The sequence below is a fragment of the Hyla sarda genome, unplaced genomic scaffold, assembly GCF_029499605.1.
Source record: "Hyla sarda isolate aHylSar1 unplaced genomic scaffold, aHylSar1.hap1 scaffold_229, whole genome shotgun sequence".
Taxonomy (NCBI): Eukaryota; Metazoa; Chordata; class Amphibia; order Anura; family Hylidae; genus Hyla; species Hyla sarda.
This window is the reverse complement of record NW_026608969.1, coordinates 79,334-102,685: the sequence shown is the minus strand read 5'-3', so window position 1 is coordinate 102,685 and position 23,352 is coordinate 79,334. Positions and strand designations below refer to the sequence as shown.

At 43.3% G+C, this 23,352-nt stretch overlaps 4 non-coding genes and 4 pseudogenes across 4 annotated transcripts; all 8 read left to right on the top strand.

Annotated features, from left to right (window-relative positions):
• Nucleotides 1-103: 103 nt before the first annotated feature.
• Nucleotides 104-236, top strand: LOC130321937 (U2 spliceosomal RNA; annotated as a pseudogene).
• Nucleotides 237-5,262: 5,026 nt separating this feature from the next.
• On the top strand, nucleotides 5,263-5,471 carry LOC130321898 (U2 spliceosomal RNA; annotated as a pseudogene).
• Nucleotides 5,472-7,560: 2,089 nt separating this feature from the next.
• LOC130321878 (U2 spliceosomal RNA) lies at nucleotides 7,561-7,751 on the top strand. Its single transcript, XR_008867528.1, has one exon. It is a non-coding gene; the product is annotated as a U2 spliceosomal RNA (small nuclear RNA).
• A 2,096-nt stretch (nucleotides 7,752-9,847) lies between these two features.
• Nucleotides 9,848-10,038, top strand: LOC130321873 (U2 spliceosomal RNA). The gene has a single exon (XR_008867524.1). It is a non-coding gene; the product is annotated as a U2 spliceosomal RNA (small nuclear RNA).
• Nucleotides 10,039-12,110: 2,072 nt separating this feature from the next.
• LOC130321877 (U2 spliceosomal RNA) lies at nucleotides 12,111-12,301 on the top strand. Its single transcript, XR_008867527.1, has one exon. It is a non-coding gene; the product is annotated as a U2 spliceosomal RNA (small nuclear RNA).
• A 2,091-nt stretch (nucleotides 12,302-14,392) lies between these two features.
• Nucleotides 14,393-14,525, top strand: LOC130321935 (U2 spliceosomal RNA; annotated as a pseudogene).
• A 5,026-nt stretch (nucleotides 14,526-19,551) lies between these two features.
• Nucleotides 19,552-19,760, top strand: LOC130321897 (U2 spliceosomal RNA; annotated as a pseudogene).
• Nucleotides 19,761-21,849: 2,089 nt separating this feature from the next.
• LOC130321875 (U2 spliceosomal RNA) lies at nucleotides 21,850-22,040 on the top strand. The gene has a single exon (XR_008867525.1). It is a non-coding gene; the product is annotated as a U2 spliceosomal RNA (small nuclear RNA).
• Nucleotides 22,041-23,352: the final 1,312 nt, after the last annotated feature.

Genomic DNA, 23,352 nt, shown 5'->3' with positions numbered 1-23,352 from the left:
CCAGCCCAGAGTGTGCATGGAAAATTGTCTGGCAGCCTCCCTGACAGCAAGCAGTGAAAGTGCCCATGAAGGGGACCTTGTTGGGCCCGCCCCTTTCACGGTTATCGCTTCTCGGCCTTTTGGCTAAGATCAAGTGTAGTAATACAGGAGATCTGGTCAGAAGGTACTCGGGTACCCCTCTCCTCGGCCTTGTGGGATCGCCCAGGTTTATTGCCTGGGCTTCACCCACTTGTTGCTATTGGGGAGAGGGCCTAGTCCCAGGGTAACGAGTAGCGATCGCCTCTCAAGACCTTCGGGTGGAGAGAGGTTAGAACCATGGATGATGATCCGGATCCAGGTTCTGTGCCGGCATACGCAAGGATCAAAAACACCGTGAGAGTCATTCTCACGGATGATACCAAAAGGGCGGACGATTTGAAATTCGTAGTAGAGGACGTGCTCGGAGGAGTTTTCGGAATACAGAAGGGCGAGATATTGGCAATCCAGGACTACCCGAAGCGTAAAATTTTTGATGTGACGTTCACACAAAATGGCATCCACAGAGATTTTGTTACCAGAGCTGCTGCGAGTAAAGACAAAAAGCTTCAGGGTGTCCGGATTATTGAGCACGTTCTAGACGATATTAAGCTGGTGGTAGTAAAGATGTATTCCCCTTTCGCCAACCTACACGATGTTGAGTTATTTTTACAAGTCTATTTTAGTAAGGTTGAGTGCAGAGGAAAAATCATGAACAGCTGTGGCATCTGGACATCTAAGTGGAGATTTCAGGTTACATGCAAAAAAGATGACAGATTGCCAGGGGGAATACAACTACCACCAGCTCGTTTTAAAATAAATAATATGTGTGGCGACCTCTTTTATGCGGGGATGCCAAGCTACTGCAGGAAGTGTCACAGATATGGACACACAAAAGAAAACTGTGAAAGTACATGCAAAAAATGTGGTAGCACACAGCACGAGACAGAGAAATGCACAAGAGGAGGGAGGTGCAATTTCTGTCAACAATTCGGTCACCTTTTCTCCTCTTGTCCCCACAGACATAGGACGGAGCAGCAGTGGCAACCCTGGAGGCAGCAAGGACAGCAACCGGGACACCAGCCGAGGCAAGCAGAGCCAGTGATTACCCCCCCACAAGAGGTAAGCGGTGAGATGGAGAAGGAGAAAGACCCCCCTCAGGCAAAAGGAGGGGACCCTAAAGAGCAGAGGATGGCCAAAAAACGTGCAAGTGGTGAAAAAACTGGCCCCCAGGAGCATGCTGGGTTAAGAGAGGAGCGGACGGCGGCCGAATCCGCTCCTCAGCAACCTCTGGCTCAAGGTCCCCCTGAGAGCGATGATCCGGGTGGAGAGGTGAAGGTTAAAAGGCGGAGGGGCTCCAGAAGACTCTATTCGGAGGCGGTCCAGGGGGAGCCGATGGAAGTACCTGCGGATGCAGGGAACCCAAGTGACGTTCCTCCACAGGTCCCCATAGGGGATACCCCCCCTCCTCCCTGCCAGGAGGAGGTTTCAGGGGTGACCGTCTCTGAGGTACCAGAGACGGAACTAAGTGAACACCCGACCCCTATGGAGGGGCAAGAGGTGGAAGAACCCAATGAGTCTGGAGCCCTGATTGCCAGGATGCCCGAGAACAACTATGCCTCAATCATGATGGAGGAGGGGGGTCGGCTGAGTGATGGTGCCTCCTCTCCTGCTTCCTCTATGCGTACAGTTGAGTCAGATTTTGGGGGGTATGAGGCTTCGGAGGGGGAATCAGAGGTGTAAGACGTTTTCTTGTACATTCCCATGGCTGAGTTGTCCGGTCTGTCCTTGAACGTGAGAAGTGTGAGCGCCAGAGTAAGAAGGGTTGCCCTATTTAATTACTTGTCGGTTTTTGCTGCTTCCGTCCTTTTCCTGCAGGAATGTGGCATCCCGCACAGATTAAATTATAAAGAATATGAAGATGATTGGGTGCACGGTCCATCAGTCTGGTCTGGATCAAATGAGTCCAGATCAGCAGGGGTCGCCATACTTTTTAAAGGGAACGTTTTAATTGAGAGTTTTAACGAAATTTTACCAGGCAGAATTTTATTGGTCAGCGCTTTTATTAATGGTATTAAATGGCAGTTTTTAAATTTTTATGGTTCTCCTGATAAGAATGAAAGAATAAAAATGTTGGAGATTTTACCCCTTTTTATTAACAATTCTAGTCCTCTTGTTTTATCAGGTGATTTTAATTGTATTTTAAGGGGAGAACGCCGTTTTTCGAACGCAGTGAGTAGGAACTATGATAAGACGTCTTTTATGTTAAAAAACTTGATTTTAGATTTTAATCTCACTGATGTTTTTAAAAAATGTAATTTTAACGTACCAGAGGAAGACGGTGTTACCTGGAGCAATGCAAGCTGTAGCTCCAGGATAGATTTTATTTTTTGTTCTTATCAAGTACTGCCTTTTAACTGTGATCTTTTTACCAATGTTTTTTCTGACCATAAATTATTGTATTTTAAAGTTAAAAGTGATTTTAAAAGGAGAACTGGTAGGAATGCCTGGAAGTTAAACGTGTCCCTTTTAGAAGATCCGCAGGTTTTATCAGATTTTATCACCTTTTACAAGGAATGCAGACGAGTAAAAGACCCCAACACTCCCACCAGTATCTGGTGGGAAAAAATGAAACTAAAAATAAAATAATTTTTTATCCGTGTTGGGGTTAGGAAAGCTAAAGAAAAACGTGAATTTTATAATATCCTAAATACTCGTCTGCAAACCCTGTACAAATTCAGAGCACATGGGATGGAGGTGGAGAAGGAGGTACATGATCTTAAAAAAGAAATAACTAAGTGCCTGGAGCAGAAAGGAAAAGAAATTATCTTTAGGTCTCGAATACAGCATCTTGAGGAAAACGAGACCTGCTCCAGGTATTTTTTTAAGAAAATACATGAAAATAGAAGGTTAATAGAAAACATTGAAGGAGTGAATGATGTACAGGGTATTTTAAAAAAGGTGCAAGAGTTTTATGCGGATCTTTTTAATGTAAAACACATTGATGAATGTTTTATGAATGACTCGTTAAAGGAGATCACCAATTTTTTAGATCCTGTCTCACAGTCTTTTTTATTGCAGAATATTTCAGAGCAGGAGATTTTAGAGACCGTCAAGAGTTTTAAAACAGGTAAAGTGCCTGGGCCGGATGGTATACCCATTGAATTTTATGTTACTTTTTATGGTATTTTAAAAGAAGATTTGTTCTCCCTTTTTACGGAAGTCTTTAAGTCTAAAATCCTCCCAGGCTCATGGAAGAAGGGTGATGTCTCCCTGCTATTCAAAAAGGGAGACCGGTCGGAACTCAAAAACTGGAGACCAATCACCCTTCTGAACTGCGACTATAAAATAATGGCGAAACTGTGTGCTAACCGCTTAAAGAACGTAATCTATAAAATAATTCATACAAACCAAGTCTGTGGGGTGCCTGGGAGGAGTTTATGGGAGAACCTAAACCTTTTAAAGGATGTAATTAGCGACACCAAATTAAGAAAAGGAAAGCTGGCGGTTTTATCCATAGATTTTGAAAAAGCTTTCGACAGGGTGTCACATTTTTATCTTTTTAAGGTTTTAGAGAAAATGGGTATACCTGATGGCTTTTTATTGTCTCTTAGAGCTTTTTATGATAACTGTACTAGTAAAATTTTAGTAAATGGTTTTAAGACACAGGGCGTGATTTTAAATTCCGGAGTGAAGCAGGGGTGTCCCTTGTCCCCACTACTCTTCATTTGCGCAATAGAGCCTCTTTTATGTACAATACGAAAGGATAAGCAGATCCATGGAGTCCCCCTGCCAGGAGGAGGGGGACTAGAGGCGAAGGTAGTGGGGTACATGGACGATGTTGCGGTGTTTTGCAGGGACACCCCATCGCTTCAGAAGACGCTAAAACAGATTCAATATTTTAATTGTGCCTCCGGTTTTAAAGTCAATTTTAACAAAAGTAACATTTTAAACATAGGCGGAATGCCTTTGTATGATGTGCCCGTCCCTGTGTCTGAGTCGGTGCAGATTTTAGGTGTCTCCTTTGACGAGTCTAATAATGGTTTTAATAGCTGGGACTTGGTGGCTCAAAAAATAAATAAGAAAATATGTATGTGGAACATGCGAGAACTTACAATGGAAGGGAAGGTTTTAATTACAAAAATGGTGCTTTTACCTATTTTATTGTATTTAAGTCTGGTTTTCCCACCCCCCGAAATGGTTCTAAAGAAAATAACAAAAGCTTGTTTTACTTTCTTTTGGAGTTCTAAGAGCGAAAAATTAAAGAGACAAATTGTGATAAAACCGAACTCCAGGGGCGGTAAGGATTTTCCAGATTTTAAAGCTTTCCTTTTAATAAAGTTTTTTAGCATGTGTTTTACTACTGTTTTTAAAGATAGCTACTGGTCTTATTTTGTTCGTTTTAATACTGGTTATTTTATGCGGAGGAACGGCTGGTTTTCTACAGTTTTAAGTTGCCCTTATTCTTTGAATTTACCCCCTCAATACATGATTTTAGGAAAAATTTTAAACTTATATAATTTTAAAGGTAAAAGTGTTCAGGATCTGTGCAATAGCAAAAAACTACTAAAGGAAATAAAAGAAACCAGTACCGTGACTCCCATCAAAAATTTTAACGAACAGAAGTGTATACAGATTTGGAAGATGTTGAGTATTAATTATCTTTTTAATTCACAGAAGGACCTGGCCTGGAGCTGCGCACACGAGTGTCTTCCATGCCGGGCATTCCAGCACCGAAGAGGATTATCCAACTCTGCAACCTGCCCGAGGGAGGGATGCCGACAAGAGGAGACCGTGCACCATCTAATATGGACTTGTTTTTACTCGCAGAAAATATGGACAAAGATACTCCCTCTGGTAAAAAGGATAACTGGACTAAAAGACTTAAATATTGCAGTGGTTTTTTATGGTTGCCTGGAATGCCCAACACGGACTCAAGAGACTATTGCATGGAAGATCATAAACTGTGTGAAGGCAGCTCTGTGGAAGGCCAGGAATATTTTATTGTTCAAGCATGAGGTTTTATCTGTGAAGGACATTTTATCTATCTGTTTTTATGAAATGTACCAGTACTATCTTTTAGACAAGAAGAGATTTCCGCTTTTATCTAGAAAATGGTTTTTAAAAGAATGGAATTCTATCTTGTAAAGCCACCAAGTGCCCATTTTATGTTTTAATATGTTGTAAATATGTTATTTATATGTAACTGTATTTATTGACATATTTGCACAACTTTGTTAACATTATTTAATTTTTAATAAAGTTGCCCCCGTAAGGGTAGTCAAGTTAAAAAAAAAAAAAAATCTGTTCTTATCAGTTTAATATCTGATACGTCCCCTATCTGGGGACCATATATTAAATGGATTTTTGAGAACGGGGGCCGATTTCGAAGCTTGCTTCCGTCGCCCTATGCATTGACCCGATATGGCAGTATCTTCGGGTACAGTGCACCACCCCCTTACAGGGTTAAAAAGAAAGATTCCTACTTTCATTGCTACCTGCTTGCTGGCTAGCCAGCTAGCCAGCCCTGTGGGCCTTGCTGCTGCTGCAGCCAAAAAACAAAAGGTGGTGCTGCTGCTGCTTCTGCTGCTTCTGCTTCTGCTTGTGTCTGGCCGCTGTTGGAGCGTCCAGGCACAGGACTTCTGCTGCTGCTGACTAAATGGCCTCCTTAATTGGATCATTTGAGTAGCCAGCACACCTGTGCAGGTAGGGCATGACATGATAGGCAGCTGCCTTGATAGCGGGTGGGTGCTGAATGTTCCTAATTGACAAAATAAGATTAATGCTTATGAAGAAATATAAAATCTCATCCCTTCCCCAATATCGCGCCACACCCCTACCCCTTAATTCCCTGGTTGAACTTGATGGACATATGTCTTTTTTCGACCGTACTAACTATGTAACTATGTAACATAACATGGGGGGGGGTCTCCTGGCTGTTCACACAGGTGTGTCATTGCTGTACATTGACCATGCATTGCTTCTGTGGTATTGCAAAGGCAAAGACAAATGCTTCCAGCCATCCATTGCACTAATGGATTGGTCATCAGCTGGCTGTCTATGTCCCGCATCAATATAGACCAAAGTACAGAGGGTTAGGCTATGCTATTGTGCACCTACCTGATGCATCAGAAGGTGCGAGGCCCTTGCTAAATTCTGTGCACAGACTTTGAGATCTATGCTTTAGACTGTATCTAAACCTGCTCCAACATGGACTGACATTCTGGCCTACTTTCAGCCGATGCGACTTGTTATATATATATATATATATATATATATATATATATATATATATATATATATATATATATATATATATATATATATATATATATATATATATATATATATATATATATATATATATATATATATATATATATATATACATATATATATATATATATATATATATATATATATATATATGTATATATATATATATATATATATACATATATATATATATATATATGTATATATATATATATATATATATATATATATATATAATATATATATATATATATATATATATATATATATATATATATATATATATATATATATATATATATATATATATATATATATATATATATATATATATATATATATATATATATATATATATATATATATATATATATATATATATATATATATATATATACGCGCACACACACACATATATATAAACGTATTCTCCGTTGAGATATTGCAGCCGCTGCTGTGTCCAGGCCCAGGAGCCTTAGCACTGTGCTGTGATGTCACTCAATACCACTGACATCACTAGGTGTAAACAACATCTCTCCTTTGCTGTGTATGTGACTATGGAGCTGTTTGGTGATGTCGTCTATTATGGCCTTCATAGAAGCAACAGGAGATTGTTGCATCCATCTAGAACCCTCAGAACTACAGTGCTATGATGTCACTCACTTCCACAGGCCTTGCAGAGTGTAAACAACAACAACCCAGCTTTGTTGTGTATGTAACCATAGGGATTTGTGATGTCACCTAGAACCTTCACAGCAGCGACAGCTTTATGAGGAGCATCAGCACTGCTCTGCCTGAGCAGAACCATCACCGCCATAGGTTGTCAAATAACCCGGATTTAACCCACACAGGTAAGTCCAATGGGGTGCAGGCATGTCCTCTATGCTTACAACTTCCCGTGGGTGTTGGTTTGATACCGTTTGGGGACAGCCAAGGAGGCATCTGCAGGCAACAAAGGTAGGTGTGTGCTTGTGTGTGTGTTTCCTATGCAGATCCTAAGCCCAGTGTCACATGCAAGTAGGAGGAGTAAGAAGGGTTCCTGGCAAATCCGGTTATGGATTGCATTTAAAAAGGCCCCGTGGGAGTGCAATGGGCCCCTGTCTTGCTGCTTAGCAATAATGGTATGGGTTTAGGTTCTGCTGTGTGTACTGGTGGTTGACTGCCCCCCAGCCCAGAGTGTGCATGGAAAATTGTCTGGCAGCCTCCCTGACAGCAAGCAGTGATAGTGCCCATGAAGGGGACCTTGTTGGGCCCGCCCCTTTCACGGTTATCGCTTCTCGGCCTTTTGGCTAAAATCAAGTGTAGTATCTGTTCTTATCAATTTAATATCTGATACGTCCCCTATCTGGGGACCATATATTAAATGGATTTTTGAGAACGGGGGCCGATTTCGAAGCTTGCTTCCGTCGCCCTATGCATTGACCCGATATGGCAGTATCTTCGGGTACAGTGCACCACCCCCTTACAGGGTTAAAAAGAAAGATTCCTACTTTCATTGCTACCTGCTTGTTGGCTAGCCAGCTAGCCAGCCCTGTGGGCCTTGCTGCTGCTGCAGCCAAAAAACAAAAGGTGGTGCTGCTGCTGCTTCTGCTGCTTCTGCTTCTGCTGCTTCTGCTTCTGCTTGTGTCTGGCCGCTGTTGGAGCGTCCAGGCACAGGACTTCTGCTGCTGCTGACTAAATGGCCTCCTTAATTGGATCATTTGAGTAGCCAGCACACCTGTGCAGGTAGGGCATGACATGATAGGCAGCTGCCTTGATAGCGGGTGGGTGCTGAATGTTCCTAATTGACAAAATAAGATTAATGCTTATGAAGAAATATAAAATCTCATCCCTTCCCCAATATCGCGCCACACCCCTACCCCTTAATTCCCTGGTTGAACTTGATGGACATATGTCTTTTTTCGACCGTACTATGTAACTATGTAACATAACATGGGGGGGGGGGGTCTCCTGGCTGTTCACACAGGTGTGTCATTGCTGTACATTGACCATGCATTGCTTCTGTGGTATTGCAAAGGCAAAGACAAATGCTTCCAGCCATCCATTGCACTAATGGATTGGTCATCAGCTGGCTGTCTATGTCCCGCATCAATATAGACCAAAGTACAGAGGGTTAGGCTATGCTATTGTGCACCTACCTGATGCATCAGAAGGTGCGAGGCCCTTGCTAAATTCTGTGCACAGACTTTGAGATCTATGCTTTAGACTGTATCTAAACCTGCTCCAACATGGACTGACATTCTGGCCTACTTTCAGCCGATGCGACTTGTCTGTCGCTGAACAGTCGCTTTTTATGTATTCAGCACCTATGTATAATGTTGTAAAAATGCTCTAGAAGCTAAAGTCGCAGAAATGTCACACATATTTGGCCTGCAACTTTCTGTGCGACAAATTCAGACAGGAAAAATCAGTATAAATCCTTAGAAAATTATCCCCCAGTGTCTCCATCTGCTGGCGGTATTGAATAAGCATTGCTGCACTGATGGGGTATGCATTAGACGAAAAAAAAGAAGAAAAAGAAGAATAATACGCCCAGAAAAGAGGCGAAAAGGAGAAAAACGTAAAAAAACGTGAAAAAAAAGTAAGAGGAAGAGAAGGGAAAAAAAGGTGGAAATGGGTTTAAAAGTGATTTCGGCGGAGAAATATATATATATATATATATATATATATATATATATATATACGCGCACACACACACATATATATAAACGTATTCTCCGTTGAGATATTGCAGCCGCTGCTGTGTCCAGGCCCAGGAGCCTTAGCACTGTGCTGTGATGTCACTCAATACCACTGACATCACTAGGTGTAAACAACATCTCTCCTTTGCTGTGTATGTGACTATGGAGCTGTTTGGTGATGTCGTCTATTATGGCCTTCATAGAAGCAACAGGAGATTGTTGCATCCATCTAGAACCCTCAGAACTACAGTGCTATGATGTCACTCACTTCCACAGGCCTTGCAGAGTGTAAACAACAACAACCCAGCTTTGTTGTGTATGTAACCATAGGGATTTGTGATGTCACCTAGAACCTTCACAGCAGCGACAGCTTTATGAGGAGCATCAGCACTGCTCTGCCTGAGCAGAACCATCACCGCCATAGGTTGTCAAATAACCCGGATTTAACCCACACAGGTAAGTCCAATGGGGTGCAGGCATGTCCTCTATGCTTACAGCTTCCCGTGGGTGTTGGTTTGATACCGTTTGGGGACAGCCAAGGAGGCATCTGCAGGCAACAAAGGTAGGTGTGTGCTTGTGTGTGTGTTTCCTATGCAGATCCTAAGCCCAGTGTCACATGCAAGTAGGAGGAGTAAGAAGGGTTCCTGGCAAATCCGGGTTATGGATTGCATTTAAAAAGGCCCCGTGGGAGTGCAATGGGCCCCTGTCTTGCTGCTTAGCAATAATGGTATGGGTTTAGGTTCTGCTGTGTGTACTGGTGGTTGACTGCCCCCCAGCCCAGAGTGTGCATGGAAAATTGTCTGGCAGCCTCCCTGACAGCAAGCAGTGATAGTGCCCATGAAGGGGACCTTGTTGGGCCCGCCCCTTTCACGGTTATCGCTTCTCGGCCTTTTGGCTAAGATCAAGTGTAGTATCTGTTCTTATCAGTTTAATATCTGTAACGTCCCCTATCTGGGGACCATATATTAAATGGATTTTTGAGAACGGGGGCCGATTTCGAAGCTTGCTTCCGTCGCCCTATGCATTGACCCGATATGGCAGTATCTTCGGGTACAGTGCACCACCCCCTTACAGGGTTAAAAAGAAAGATTCCTACTTTCATTGCTACCTGCTTGCTGGCTAGCCAGCTAGCCAGCCCTGTGGGCCTTGCTGCTGCTGCTGCAGCCAAAAAACAAAAGGTGGTGCTGCTGCTGCTTCTGCTGCTTCTGCTTCTGCTTGTGTCTGGCCGCTGTTGGAGCGTCCAGGCACAGGACTTCTGCTGCTGCTGACTAAATGGCCTCCTTAATTGGATCATTTGAGTAGCCAGCACACCTGTGCAGGTAGGGCATGACATGATAGGCAGCTGCCTTGATAGCGGGTGGGTGCTGAATGTTCCTAATTGACAAAATAAGATTAATGCTTATGAAGAAATATAAAATCTCATCCCTTCCCCAATATCGCGCCACACCCCTACCCCTTAATTCCCTGGTTGAACTTGATGGACATATGTCTTTTTTCGACCGTACTAACTATGTAACTATGTAACATAACATGGGGGGGGGTCTCCTGGCTGTTCACACAGGTGTGTCATTGCTGTACATTGACCATGCATTGCTTCTGTGGTATTGCAAAGGCAAAGACAAATGCTTCCAGCCATCCATTGCACTAATGGATTGGTCATCAGCTGGCTGTCTATGTCCCGCATCAATATAGACCAAAGTACAGAGGGTTAGGCTATGCTATTGTGCACCTACCTGATGCATCAGAAGGTGCGAGGCCCTTGCTAAATTCTGTGCACAGACTTTGAGATCTATGCTTTAGACTGTATCTAAACCTGCTCCAACATGGACTGACATTCTGGCCTACTTTCAGCCGATGCGACTTGTCTGTCGCTGAACAGTCGCTTTTTATGTATTCAGCACCTATGTATAATGTTGTAAAAATGCTCTAGAAGCTAAAGTCGCAGAAATGTCACACATATTTGGCCTGCAACTTTCTGTGCGACAAATTCAGACAGGAAAAATCAGTATAAATCCTTAGAAAATTATCCCCCAGTGTCTCCATCTGCTGGCGGTATTGAATAAGCATTGCTGCACTGATGGGGTATGCATTAGACGAAAAAAAAGAAGAAAAAGAAGAATAATACGCCCAGAAAAGAGGCGAAAAGGAGAAAAACGTAAAAAAACGTGAAAAAAAAGTAAGAGGAAGAGAAGGGAAAAAAAGGTGGAAATGGGTTTAAAAGTGATTTCGGCGGAGAAATATATATATATATATATATATATATATACGCGCACACACACACATATATATAAACGTATTCTCCGTTGAGATATTGCAGCCGCTGCTGTGTCCAGGCCCAGGAGCCTTAGCACTGTGCTGTGATGTCACTCAATACCACTGACATCACTAGGTGTAAACAACATCTCTCCTTTGCTGTGTATGTGACTATGGAGCTGTTTGGTGATGTCGTCTATTATGGCCTTCATAGAAGCAACAGGAGATTGTTGCATCCATCTAGAACCCTCAGAACTACAGTGCTATGATGTCACTCACTTCCACAGGCCTTGCAGAGTGTAAACAACAACAACCCAGCTTTGTTGTGTATGTAACCATAGGGATTTGTGATGTCACCTAGAACCTTCACAGCAGCGACAGCTTTATGAGGAGCATCAGCACTGCTCTGCCTGAGCAGAACCATCACCGCCATAGGTTGTCAAATAACCCGGATTTAACCCACACAGGTAAGTCCAATGGGGTGCAGGCATGTCCTCTATGCTTACAACTTCCCGTGGGTGTTGGTTTGATACCGTTTGGGGACAGCCAAGGAGGCATCTGCAGGCAACAAAGGTAGGTGTGTGCTTGTGTGTGTGTTTCCTATGCAGATCCTAAGCCCAGTGTCACATGCAAGTAGGAGGAGTAAGAAGGGTTCCTGGCAAATCCGGTTATGGATTGCATTTAAAAAGGCCCCGTGGGAGTGCAATGGGCCCCTGTCTTGCTGCTTAGCAATAATGGTATGGGTTTAGGTTCTGCTGTGTGTACTGGTGGTTGACTGCCCCCCAGCCCAGAGTGTGCATGGAAAATTGTCTGGCAGCCTCCCTGACAGCAAGCAGTGATAGTGCCCATGAAGGGGACCTTGTTGGGCCCGCCCCTTTCACGGTTATCGCTTCTCGGCCTTTTGGCTAAAATCAAGTGTAGTATCTGTTCTTATCAATTTAATATCTGATACGTCCCCTATCTGGGGACCATATATTAAATGGATTTTTGAGAACGGGGGCCGATTTCGAAGCTTGCTTCCGTCGCCCTATGCATTGACCCGATATGGCAGTATCTTCGGGTACAGTGCACCACCCCCTTACAGGGTTAAAAAGAAAGATTCCTACTTTCATTGCTACCTGCTTGCTGGCTAGCCAGCTAGCCAGCCCTGTGGGCTTTGCTGCTGCTGCTGCAGCCAAAAAACAAAAGGTGGTGCTGCTGCTGCTTCTGCTGCTTCTGCTTCTGCTTGTGTCTGGCCGCTGTTGGAGCGTCCAGGCACAGGACTTCTGCTGCTGCTGACTAAATGGCCTCCTTAATTGGATCATTTGAGTAGCCAGCACACCTGTGCAGGTAGGGCATGACATGATAGGCAGCTGCCTTGATAGCGGGTGGGTGCTGAATGTTCCTAATTGACAAAATAAGATTAATGCTTATGAAGAAATATAAAATCTCATCCCTTCCCCAATATCGCGCCACACCCCTACCCCTTAATTCCCTGGTTGAACTTGATGGACATATGTCTTTTTTCGACCGTACTAACTATGTAACTATGTAACATAACATGGGGGGGGGTCTCCTGGCTGTTCACACAGGTGTGTCATTGCTGTACATTGACCATGCATTGCTTCTGTGGTATTGCAAAGGCAAAGACAAATGCTTCCAGCCATCCATTGCACTAATGGATTGGTCATCAGCTGGCTGTCTATGTCCCGCATCAATATAGACCAAAGTACAGAGGGTTAGGCTATGCTATTGTGCACCTACCTGATGCATCAGAAGGTGCGAGGCCCTTGCTAAATTCTGTGCACAGACTTTGAGATCTATGCTTTAGACTGTATCTAAACCTGCTCCAACATGGACTGACATTCTGGCCTACTTTCAGCCGATGCGACTTGTCTGTCGCTGAACAGTCGCTTTTTATGTATTCAGCACCTATGTATAATGTTGTAAAAATGCTCTAGAAGCTAAAGTCGCAGAAATGTCACACATATTTGGCCTGCAACTTTCTGTGCGACAAATTCAGACAGGAAAAATCAGTATAAATCCTTAGAAAATTATCCCCCAGTGTCTCCATCTGCTGGCGGTATTGAATAAGCATTGCTGCACTGATGGGGTATGCATTAGACGAAAAAAAAGAAGAAAAAGAAGAATAATACGCCCAGAAAAGAGGCGAAAAGGAGAAAAACGTAAAAAAACGTGAAAAAAAAGTAAGAGGAAGAGAAGGGAAAAAAAGGTGGAAATGGGTTTAAAAGTGATTTCGGTGGAGAAATATATATATATATATATATATATATATATATATATATATATATATACGCGCACACACACACATATATATAAACGTATTCTCCGTTGAGATATTGCAGCCGCTGCTGTGTCCAGGCCCAGGAGCCTTAGCACTGTGCTGTGATGTCACTCAATACCACTGACATCACTAGGTGTAAACAACATCTCTCCTTTGCTGTGTATGTGACTATGGAGCTGTTTGGTGATGTCGTCTATTATGGCCTTCATAGAAGCAACAGGAGATTGTTGCATCCATCTAGAACCCTCAGAACTACAGTGCTATGATGTCACTCACTTCCACAGGCCTTGCAGAGTGTAAACAACAACAACCCAGCTTTGTTGTGTATGTAACCATAGGGATTTGTGATGTCACCTAGAACCTTCACAGCAGCGACAGCTTTATGAGGAGCATCAGCACTGCTCTGCCTGAGCAGAACCATCACCGCCATAGGTTGTCAAATAACCCGGATTTAACCCACACAGGTAAGTCCAATGGGGTGCAGGCATGTCCTCTATGCTTACAGCTTCCCGTGGGTGTTGGTTTGATACCGTTTGGGGACAGCCAAGGAGGCATCTGCAGGCAACAAAGGTAGGTGTGTGCTTGTGTGTGTGTTTCCTATGCAGATCCTAAGCCCAGTGTCACATGCAAGTAGGAGGAGTAAGAAGGGTTCCTGGCAAATCCGGGTTATGGATTGCATTTAAAAAGGCCCCGTGGGAGTGCAATGGGCCCCTGTCTTGCTGCTTAGCAATAATGGTATGGGTTTAGGTTCTGCTGTGTGTACTGGTGGTTGACTGCCCCCCAGCCCAGAGTGTGCATGGAAAATTGTCTGGCAGCCTCCCTGACAGCAAGCAGTGAAAGTGCCCATGAAGGGGACCTTGTTGGGCCCGCCCCTTTCACGGTTATCGCTTCTCGGCCTTTTGGCTAAGATCAAGTGTAGTAATACAGGAGATCTGGTCAGAAGGTACTCGGGTACCCCTCTCCTCGGCCTTGTGGGATCGCCCAGGTTTATTGCCTGGGCTTCACCCACTTGTTGCTATTGGGGAGAGGGCCTAGTCCCAGGGTAACGAGTAGCGATCGCCTCTCAAGACCTTCGGGTGGAGAGAGGTTAGAACCATGGATGATGATCCGGATCCAGGTTCTGTGCCGGCATACGCAAGGATCAAAAACACCGTGAGAGTCATTCTCACGGATGATACCAAAAGGGCGGACGATTTGAAATTCGTAGTAGAGGACGTGCTCGGAGGAGTTTTCGGAATACAGAAGGGCGAGATATTGGCAATCCAGGACTACCCGAAGCGTAAAATTTTTGATGTGACGTTCACACAAAATGGCATCCACAGAGATTTTGTTACCAGAGCTGCTGCGAGTAAAGACAAAAAGCTTCAGGGTGTCCGGATTATTGAGCACGTTCTAGACGATATTAAGCTGGTGGTAGTAAAGATGTATTCCCCTTTCGCCAACCTACACGATGTTGAGTTATTTTTACAAGTCTATTTTAGTAAGGTTGAGTGCAGAGGAAAAATCATGAACAGCTGTGGCATCTGGACATCTAAGTGGAGATTTCAGGTTACATGCAAAAAAGATGACAGATTGCCAGGGGGAATACAACTACCACCAGCTCGTTTTAAAATAAATAATATGTGTGGCGACCTCTTTTATGCGGGGATGCCAAGCTACTGCAGGAAGTGTCACAGATATGGACACACAAAAGAAAACTGTGAAAGTACATGCAAAAAATGTGGTAGCACACAGCACGAGACAGAGAAATGCACAAGAGGAGGGAGGTGCAATTTCTGTCAACAATTCGGTCACCTTTTCTCCTCTTGTCCCCACAGACATAGGACGGAGCAGCAGTGGCAACCCTGGAGGCAGCAAGGACAGCAACCGGGACACCAGCCGAGGCAAGCAGAGCCAGTGATTACCCCCCCACAAGAGGTAAGCGGTGAGATGGAGAAGGAGAAAGACCCCCCTCAGGCAAAAGGAGGGGACCCTAAAGAGCAGAGGATGGCCAAAAAACGTGCAAGTGGTGAAAAAACTGGCCCCCAGGAGCATGCTGGGTTAAGAGAGGAGCGGACGGCGGCCGAATCCGCTCCTCAGCAACCTCTGGCTCAAGGTCCCCCTGAGAGCGATGATCCGGGTGGAGAGGTGAAGGTTAAAAGGCGGAGGGGCTCCAGAAGACTCTATTCGGAGGCGGTCCAGGGGGAGCCGATGGAAGTACCTGCGGATGCAGGGAACCCAAGTGACGTTCCTCCACAGGTCCCCATAGGGGATACCCCCCCTCCTCCCTGCCAGGAGGAGGTTTCAGGGGTGACCGTCTCTGAGGTACCAGAGACGGAACTAAGTGAACACCCGACCCCTATGGAGGGGCAAGAGGTGGAAGAACCCAATGAGTCTGGAGCCCTGATTGCCAGGATGCCCGAGAACAACTATGCCTCAATCATGATGGAGGAGGGGGGTCGGCTGAGTGATGGTGCCTCCTCTCCTGCTTCCTCTATGCGTACAGTTGAGTCAGATTTTGGGGGGTATGAGGCTTCGGAGGGGGAATCAGAGGTGTAAGACGTTTTCTTGTACATTCCCATGGCTGAGTTGTCCGGTCTGTCCTTGAACGTGAGAAGTGTGAGCGCCAGAGTAAGAAGGGTTGCCCTATTTAATTACTTGTCGGTTTTTGCTGCTTCCGTCCTTTTCCTGCAGGAATGTGGCATCCCGCACAGATTAAATTATAAAGAATATGAAGATGATTGGGTGCACGGTCCATCAGTCTGGTCTGGATCAAATGAGTCCAGATCAGCAGGGGTCGCCATACTTTTTAAAGGGAACGTTTTAATTGAGAGTTTTAACGAAATTTTACCAGGCAGAATTTTATTGGTCAGCGCTTTTATTAATGGTATTAAATGGCAGTTTTTAAATTTTTATGGTTCTCCTGATAAGAATGAAAGAATAAAAATGTTGGAGATTTTACCCCTTTTTATTAACAATTCTAGTCCTCTTGTTTTATCAGGTGATTTTAATTGTATTTTAAGGGGAGAACGCCGTTTTTCGAACGCAGTGAGTAGGAACTATGATAAGACGTCTTTTATGTTAAAAAACTTGATTTTAGATTTTAATCTCACTGATGTTTTTAAAAAATGTAATTTTAACGTACCAGAGGAAGACGGTGTTACCTGGAGCAATGCAAGCTGTAGCTCCAGGATAGATTTTATTTTTTGTTCTTATCAAGTACTGCCTTTTAACTGTGATCTTTTTACCAATGTTTTTTCTGACCATAAATTATTGTATTTTAAAGTTAAAAGTGATTTTAAAAGGAGAACTGGTAGGAATGCCTGGAAGTTAAACGTGTCCCTTTTAGAAGATCCGCAGGTTTTATCAGATTTTATCACCTTTTACAAGGAATGCAGACGAGTAAAAGACCCCAACACTCCCACCAGTATCTGGTGGGAAAAAATGAAACTAAAAATAAAATAATTTTTTATCCGTGTTGGGGTTAGGAAAGCTAAAGAAAAACGTGAATTTTATAATATCCTAAATACTCGTCTGCAAACCCTGTACAAATTCAGAGCACATGGGATGGAGGTGGAGAAGGAGGTACATGATCTTAAAAAAGAAATAACTAAGTGCCTGGAGCAGAAAGGAAAAGAAATTATCTTTAGGTCTCGAATACAGCATCTTGAGGAAAACGAGACCTGCTCCAGGTATTTTTTTAAGAAAATACATGAAAATAGAAGGTTAATAGAAAACATTGAAGGAGTGAATGATGTACAGGGTATTTTAAAAAAGGTGCAAGAGTTTTATGCGGATCTTTTTAATGTAAAACACATTGATGAATGTTTTATGAATGACTCGTTAAAGGAGATCACCAATTTTTTAGATCCTGTCTCACAGTCTTTTTTATTGCAGAATATTTCAGAGCAGGAGATTTTAGAGACCGTCAAGAGTTTTAAAACAGGTAAAGTGCCTGGGCCGGATGGTATACCCATTGAATTTTATGTTACTTTTTATGGTATTTTAAAAGAAGATTTGTTCTCCCTTTTTACGGAAGTCTTTAAGTCTAAAATCCTCCCAGGCTCATGGAAGAAGGGTGATGTCTCCCTGCTATTCAAAAAGGGAGACCGGTCGGAACTCAAAAACTGGAGACCAATCACCCTTCTGAACTGCGACTATAAAATAATGGCGAAACTGTGTGCTAACCGCTTAAAGAACGTAATCTATAAAATAATTCATACAAACCAAGTCTGTGGGGTGCCTGGGAGGAGTTTATGGGAGAACCTAAACCTTTTAAAGGATGTAATTAGCGACACCAAATTAAGAAAAGGAAAGCTGGCGGTTTTATCCATAGATTTTGAAAAAGCTTTCGACAGGGTGTCACATTTTTATCTTTTTAAGGTTTTAGAGAAAATGGGTATACCTGATGGCTTTTTATTGTCTCTTAGAGCTTTTTATGATAACTGTACTAGTAAAATTTTAGTAAATGGTTTTAAGACACAGGGCGTGATTTTAAATTCCGGAGTGAAGCAGGGGTGTCCCTTGTCCCCACTACTCTTCATTTGCGCAATAGAGCCTCTTTTATGTACAATACGAAAGGATAAGCAGATCCATGGAGTCCCCCTGCCAGGAGGAGGGGGACTAGAGGCGAAGGTAGTGGGGTACATGGACGATGTTGCGGTGTTTTGCAGGGACACCCCATCGCTTCAGAAGACGCTAAAACAGATTCAATATTTTAATTGTGCCTCCGGTTTTAAAGTCAATTTTAACAAAAGTAACATTTTAAACATAGGCGGAATGCCTTTGTATGATGTGCCCGTCCCTGTGTCTGAGTCGGTGCAGATTTTAGGTGTCTCCTTTGACGAGTCTAATAATGGTTTTAATAGCTGGGACTTGGTGGCTCAAAAAATAAATAAGAAAATATGTATGTGGAACATGCGAGAACTTACAATGGAAGGGAAGGTTTTAATTACAAAAATGGTGCTTTTACCTATTTTATTGTATTTAAGTCTGGTTTTCCCACCCCCCGAAATGGTTCTAAAGAAAATAACAAAAGCTTGTTTTACTTTCTTTTGGAGTTCTAAGAGCGAAAAATTAAAGAGACAAATTGTGATAAAACCGAACTCCAGGGGCGGTAAGGATTTTCCAGATTTTAAAGCTTTCCTTTTAATAAAGTTTTTTAGCATGTGTTTTACTACTGTTTTTAAAGATAGCTACTGGTCTTATTTTGTTCGTTTTAATACTGGTTATTTTATGCGGAGGAACGGCTGGTTTTCTACAGTTTTAAGTTGCCCTTATTCTTTGAATTTACCCCCTCAATACATGATTTTAGGAAAAATTTTAAACTTATATAATTTTAAAGGTAAAAGTGTTCAGGATCTGTGCAATAGCAAAAAACTACTAAAGGAAATAAAAGAAACCAGTACCGTGACTCCCATCAAAAATTTTAACGAACAGAAGTGTATACAGATTTGGAAGATGTTGAGTATTAATTATCTTTTTAATTCACAGAAGGACCTGGCCTGGAGCTGCGCACACGAGTGTCTTCCATGCCGGGCATTCCAGCACCGAAGAGGATTATCCAACTCTGCAACCTGCCCGAGGGAGGGATGCCGACAAGAGGAGACCGTGCACCATCTAATATGGACTTGTTTTTACTCGCAGAAAATATGGACAAAGATACTCCCTCTGGTAAAAAGGATAACTGGACTAAAAGACTTAAATATTGCAGTGGTTTTTTATGGTTGCCTGGAATGCCCAACACGGACTCAAGAGACTATTGCATGGAAGATCATAAACTGTGTGAAGGCAGCTCTGTGGAAGGCCAGGAATATTTTATTGTTCAAGCATGAGGTTTTATCTGTGAAGGACATTTTATCTATCTGTTTTTATGAAATGTACCAGTACTATCTTTTAGACAAGAAGAGATTTCCGCTTTTATCTAGAAAATGGTTTTTAAAAGAATGGAATTCTATCTTGTAAAGCCACCAAGTGCCCATTTTATGTTTTAATATGTTGTAAATATGTTATTTATATGTAACTGTATTTATTGACATATTTGCACAACTTTGTTAACATTATTTAATTTTTAATAAAGTTGCCCCCGTAAGGGTAGTCAAGTTAAAAAAAAAAAAAAATCTGTTCTTATCAGTTTAATATCTGATACGTCCCCTATCTGGGGACCATATATTAAATGGATTTTTGAGAACGGGGGCCGATTTCGAAGCTTGCTTCCGTCGCCCTATGCATTGACCCGATATGGCAGTATCTTCGGGTACAGTGCACCACCCCCTTACAGGGTTAAAAAGAAAGATTCCTACTTTCATTGCTACCTGCTTGCTGGCTAGCCAGCTAGCCAGCCCTGTGGGCCTTGCTGCTGCTGCAGCCAAAAAACAAAAGGTGGTGCTGCTGCTGCTTCTGCTGCTTCTGCTTCTGCTTGTGTCTGGCCGCTGTTGGAGCGTCCAGGCACAGGACTTCTGCTGCTGCTGACTAAATGGCCTCCTTAATTGGATCATTTGAGTAGCCAGCACACCTGTGCAGGTAGGGCATGACATGATAGGCAGCTGCCTTGATAGCGGGTGGGTGCTGAATGTTCCTAATTGACAAAATAAGATTAATGCTTATGAAGAAATATAAAATCTCATCCCTTCCCCAATATCGCGCCACACCCCTACCCCTTAATTCCCTGGTTGAACTTGATGGACATATGTCTTTTTTCGACCGTACTAACTATGTAACTATGTAACATAACATGGGGGGGGGTCTCCTGGCTGTTCACACAGGTGTGTCATTGCTGTACATTGACCATGCATTGCTTCTGTGGTATTGCAAAGGCAAAGACAAATGCTTCCAGCCATCCATTGCACTAATGGATTGGTCATCAGCTGGCTGTCTATGTCCCGCATCAATATAGACCAAAGTACAGAGGGTTAGGCTATGCTATTGTGCACCTACCTGATGCATCAGAAGGTGCGAGGCCCTTGCTAAATTCTGTGCACAGACTTTGAGATCTATGCTTTAGACTGTATCTAAACCTGCTCCAACATGGACTGACATTCTGGCCTACTTTCAGCCGATGCGACTTGTCTGTCGCTGAACAGTCGCTTTTTATGTATTCAGCACCTATGTATAATGTTGTAAAAATGCTCTAGAAGCTAAAGTCGCAGAAATGTCACACATATTTGGCCTGCAACTTTCTGTGCGACAAATTCAGACAGGAAAAATCAGTATAAATCCTTAGAAAATTATCCCCCAGTGTCTCCATCTGCTGGCGGTATTGAATAAGCATTGCTGCACTGATGGGGTATGCATTAGACGAAAAAAAAGAAGAAAAAGAAGAATAATACGCCCAGAAAAGAGGCGAAAAGGAGAAAAACGTAAAAAAACGTGAAAAAAAAGTAAGAGGAAGAGAAGGGAAAAAAAGGTGGAAATGGGTTTAAAAGTGATTTCGGCGGAGAAATATATATATATATATATATATATATATATATATATATATATATATATACGCGCACACACACACATATATATAAACGTATTCTCCGTTGAGATATTGCAGCCGCTGCTGTGTCCAGGCCCAGGAGCCTTAGCACTGTGCTGTGATGTCACTCAATACCACTGACATCACTAGGTGTAAACAACATCTCTCCTTTGCTGTGTATGTGACTATGGAGCTGTTTGGTGATGTCGTCTATTATGGCCTTCATAGAAGCAACAGGAGATTGTTGCATCCATCTAGAACCCTCAGAACTACAGTGCTATGATGTCACTCACTTCCACAGGCCTTGCAGAGTGTAAACAACAACAACCCAGCTTTGTTGTGTATGTAACCATAGGGATTTGTGATGTCACCTAGAACCTTCACAGCAGCGACAGCTTTATGAGGAGCATCAGCACTGCTCTGCCTGAGCAGAACCATCACCGCCATAGGTTGTCAAATAACCCGGATTTAACCCACACAGGTAAGTCCAATGGGGTGCAGGCATGTCCTCTATGCTTACAACTTCCCGTGGGTGTTGGTTTGATACCGTTTGGGGACAGCCAAGGAGGCATCTGCAGGCAACAAAGGTAGGTGTGTGCTTGTGTGTGTGTTTCCTATGCAGATCCTAAGCCCAGTGTCACATGCAAGTAGGAGGAGTAAGAAGGGTTCCTGGCAAATCCGGTTATGGATTGCATTTAAAAAGGCCCCGTGGGAGTGCAATGGGCCCCTGTCTTGCTGCTTAGCAATAATGGTATGGGTTTAGGTTCTGCTGTGTGTACTGGTGGTTGACTGCCCCCCAGCCCAGAGTGTGCATGGAAAATTGTCTGGCAGCCTCCCTGACAGCAAGCAGTGATAGTGCCCATGAAGGGGACCTTGTTGGGCCCGCCCCTTTCACGGTTATCGCTTCTCGGCCTTTTGGCTAAAATCAAGTGTAGTATCTGTTCTTATCAATTTAATATCTGATACGTCCCCTATCTGGGGACCATATATTAAATGGATTTTTGAGAACGGGGGCCGATTTCGAAGCTTGCTTCCGTCGCCCTATGCATTGACCCGATATGGCAGTATCTTCGGGTACAGTGCACCACCCCCTTACAGGGTTAAAAAGAAAGATTCCTACTTTCATTGCTACCTGCTTGTTGGCTAGCCAGCTAGCCAGCCCTGTGGGCCTTGCTGCTGCTGCAGCCAAAAAACAAAAGGTGGTGCTGCTGCTGCTTCTGCTGCTTCTGCTTCTGCTGCTTCTGCTTCTGCTTGTGTCTGGCCGCTGTTGGAGCGTCCAGGCACAGGACTTCTGCTGCTGCTGACTAAATGGCCTCCTTAATTGGATCATTTGAGTAGCCAGCACACCTGTGCAGGTAGGGCATGACATGATAGGCAGCTGCCTTGATAGCGGGTGGGTGCTGAATGTTCCTAATTGACAAAATAAGATTAATGCTTATGAAGAAATATAAAATCTCATCCCTTCCCCAATATCGCGCCACACCCCTACCCCTTAATTCCCTGGTTGAACTTGATGGACATATGTCTTTTTTCGACCGTACTATGTAACTATGTAACATAACATGGGGGGGGGGGGTCTCCTGGCTGTTCACACAGGTGTGTCATTGCTGTACATTGACCATGCATTGCTTCTGTGGTATTGCAAAGGCAAAGACAAATGCTTCCAGCCATCCATTGCACTAATGGATTGGTCATCAGCTGGCTGTCTATGTCCCGCATCAATATAGACCAAAGTACAGAGGGTTAGGCTATGCTATTGTGCACCTACCTGATGCATCAGAAGGTGCGAGGCCCTTGCTAAATTCTGTGCACAGACTTTGAGATCTATGCTTTAGACTGTATCTAAACCTGCTCCAACATGGACTGACATTCTGGCCTACTTTCAGCCGATGCGACTTGTCTGTCGCTGAACAGTCGCTTTTTATGTATTCAGCACCTATGTATAATGTTGTAAAAATGCTCTAGAAGCTAAAGTCGCAGAAATGTCACACATATTTGGCCTGCAACTTTCTGTGCGACAAATTCAGACAGGAAAAATCAGTATAAATCCTTAGAAAATTATCCCCCAGTGTCTCCATCTGCTGGCGGTATTGAATAAGCATTGCTGCACTGATGGGGTATGCATTAGACGAAAAAAAAGAAGAAAAAGAAGAATAATACGCCCAGAAAAGAGGCGAAAAGGAGAAAAACGTAAAAAAACGTGAAAAAAAAGTAAGAGGAAGAGAAGGGAAAAAAAGGTGGAAATGGGTTTAAAAGTGATTTCGGCGGAGAAATATATATATATATATATATATATATATATATATATATATACGCGCACACACACACATATATATAAACGTATTCTCCGTTGAGATATTGCAGCCGCTGCTGTGTCCAGGCCCAGGAGCCTTAGCACTGTG